The following is a 3211-nucleotide window of genomic DNA, read 5'->3' as shown; positions in this document are numbered from 1 at the left end:
TCCGCTTTTCTCTTCGTTTTGGTGACTTCCTAGTGACATTACAACTGGGATGCTTTTACAGATAAAGAGGCCTTCCCCTAAAAGTTGCTCAGAGAGCAGAAAGAAGCATTTTGCGCTGTCATTTTCTCCCCCTCTTAGAGGCTTCCCCCTCCCCCACCTAAACATTGTACTCAAGTTGACCACCAATTAAAATTTTTAATTGAGGTATAATTTATATACAGTACAGCCAACAATTTAAAATTTTAAATTATTTTAATTATATTAAATAAACACAATAGCAAAAGGGATAAATTCAGGCATATTGGAATTTATCTTCTCAAACACCATCATCTAGTCGTCTCCAAACTTCTCTTTTCCCTTAAAATCTATACACATTAACTGGTAAATTTTTGTAAATACATTATACAGTGAACTATTGCTTTATGTAAACAAAAAAGCAAAAACTGTGGTATATAACCCTTTCTGTACACCCTAGGGATTTCATTTTAAATGTTTAACCAGGTATTTAACACATATTCTAAATACGTCTTACTTTTTAAAAATTCTTATGTTAAAATTGTTCCTCTCTGTCATCTTTTTTGTAGCCAGTCATGTTTAGTAACCGTTTGAAGCAATTTTAATTACATACAGCCAATCAAAATCTTGGCACAGTGGGCTGTGTTTTAGTCCCAGGGAAGACGACATCAGTCTTTAATTATCGCTGCATTGTTTCTAATTCCACTTCCAAAGTATATTCTCATCTGGAGTAACAAGATGTAAAAGATATTCTTACATTTCCCCCCTTTTTGCACTTAAAATCTAAACTGCACAGGACACAATGGTAATCAGACTACATTGTTTCAATCCTAAACATAACAGTAGTGGGGGACGGGGCTCCTAGTGGAAAGAATTAATCATGAGGTTTTTGATATTCAGGTAAGGGGGAGATAATCTTTCTGCAGAGTGACATCTTTTGGAGAGAGCCCAGCTTCTGGCTGTGAAACCCATTCCCATGTGATTTCTTTCTAACAAGCCAGAAAGCTGCTTTAATCTTTAAACATGAAGCATCGTGCTTATGGTATCAAAGGTAGGCAAGTTCTCCCACTGAGGTTCAAAAGCAGAGAATAATAAGAACCCGGTGCAAATGTCAGGCTGATGTCAGTTCTGAAATCACTTTTCACTTGATTGAGCCATTTTGTCCTCAGAATCACTTTGTTCTGTTCGGCTGCATTTCCTCCAGGCCCTAAGAGCGAACAGCACACCCAACACTTCCCCAGGGGCTTCTTGTCAGAAGTTAGAGCCCCGCGCAATAGACGTGTTATTTCGTATCCAAACTCACCTAGCCCGGGGACAGCTCCGTTTTTCTCCACGGAGCCCCAGGCTCACTCTTCCAGCTGCCCCACGATGCTGTCACCTTCCAGCTGTTGGGGCGACTACGTCCACTTCCACCAGGTACAGCCCCCAGGATGCCAGCCTTTCCTTTCGGCCTGAAAGGACCAGCAAAATGCTGGGTTTACAAAGATTTTCATAATTCGGTTGTATAATTTGAGGAACCATCCTGTAAAAAGTCTCCTACCAAAAACAGAGATAAGGGAAACAGAAAATAACTCTCAAAATGAAGTTCCATTAGATAGAGGCAAAGCCGAGATTAAAAGAAAGCCAAATAAATACACGCCTTCACAGACCATTAGCATCTAACCTTTTTACACACGTGACAGCAGATTTGAGAGACTGTACAGTCTGCAGTGGGGGGTGGTAATCTACGTTTTGGGAAGTCCCAAAACTTTTACCATCAGTCGCAAACTCACCTTAATTTCTTTAGCAATTAAAGTTATTGGACCCAAACATTCTGTCTCAGACTCTCTTTGGGGGCTGTTTGGGACCACGGCTGCATTCTCTAAGCTTCCTGACTTGAAGAAGATCCTGGCATGGCTGCACGTCCTCCTCTCTGTCCCCTTATATCACTTCACTTCCTTGTTTATATTCGTTTCCTAGGGCTGCTATACCAAATTACCACAAATCGGTGGCTTAGAACAGCAGAAGTTCATTTTCCCACAGTTCTGGAGGCTAGAAATCCAAAATCAAGGTGTTGGCAGGGCCCTGCGCCCTCAGAGGCTCTCAGTGAGGATCCACTCCTTGCCTCTCTGGCTTCCGATGGCCGCTGGCATTCCTCAGCTTGCAGCTGCATCGCTGTAATCTCTGGCTCTGTGGCCAGCTTTGCCTTCTTTTCTTATCTGTGCAAACCTCCCTGTGCCTCCCTTTTACAAGGATACAAGTGATTGCATTTAGTGCCTACCCAGATAAGCCAGCATGATCTCCCCATCTCAAGATCCTTAATTTAATCTCATCCGCAATTTTTTTTCCATATAAGGTAACATTCATAGGTTCCAAGGGTATCTTTTAGGGGGGCCATTACTCAGCTTACCATGCTGTTGCTGTTGCTAAAACATGACTTTTCTGTCACTAGAAGGCCAGGTTTGGCTAAGAGAAGAGAGCTGAGTAGTGCATCCCAGCTTGGGACACCTCATATGGCACCCCAAGCTCCTGGGGCCCTTGGGTCCTGATTTAAATCACCCAGTAGGACAGAGCGCTCAGTTTCCAGTCAGGCTGCAGTCCTCTGGACAATAGATATCAATTGCTGAAGGTTTTTCAAGCTACCTTAAAACTCCTCTTAGGAGGATCCATACAGAGCTATTTAAATTTGGCCCCTGTTTGATTTAAACAAGCTTACCATGTAAACTAAAAAAGTCACAGGCAGGGTCTACATCTAAAGGTCCTAGAGAAACTGTACCATATCGTTCCACCATCTTTCGGGTCACCCATTGTTATGAGCAAATAGTTCACGGTTCATGAAAACCTTCAACAGGTTTTCAGGGGGCTGGGTCAGAGGTTGGTGGCATCTGAATGTTTAGATTTCGTCCGTAAGTCTTGAATGGCTTCTAGCATGCCCTTAACCTAAAATCCATTCTGACCTAAATCACGCAGCTTGCTGGCCTGTGCCAACCAAATATACTGGATAATTATGCGGTATTGGACTTTGCTTCGGCTGGGTACACACATTTAGCTTATCTAATCAAGAGCAGAAATGCAGCAGTGCAACTTGGAAAAGTGGAAACACCAGACCTCAGCTCCAGCGCTGGATTTAATGGACAATGCATAAGTAATGAGAAAAGCAATACGTGAAAAATAAAAGTGAGAGACCAAGAGACCTTGCCAGGTAGCTGGTGAGACA

General features: G+C 42.5%; 1 long non-coding RNA gene across 1 annotated transcript; it reads right to left on the bottom strand.

The window, feature by feature from the left end:
* Positions 1-233: 233 nt before the first annotated feature.
* On the bottom strand, positions 234-2187 carry LOC139083936 (uncharacterized). The gene is made up of 2 exons (XR_011541099.1): positions 1788-2187; positions 234-1551 (listed from the first exon to the last, which is right to left on the bottom strand). It is a non-coding gene; the product is annotated as an uncharacterized lncRNA (long non-coding RNA).
* Between the last annotated feature and the right edge of the window lie 1024 nt (positions 2188-3211).

Source organism: Equus przewalskii, chromosome 6, assembly GCF_037783145.1.
Source record: "Equus przewalskii isolate Varuska chromosome 6, EquPr2, whole genome shotgun sequence".
NCBI lineage: Eukaryota > Metazoa > Chordata > Mammalia > Perissodactyla > Equidae > Equus > Equus przewalskii.
This window is presented reverse-complemented; position numbering and strand designations above follow the sequence as displayed.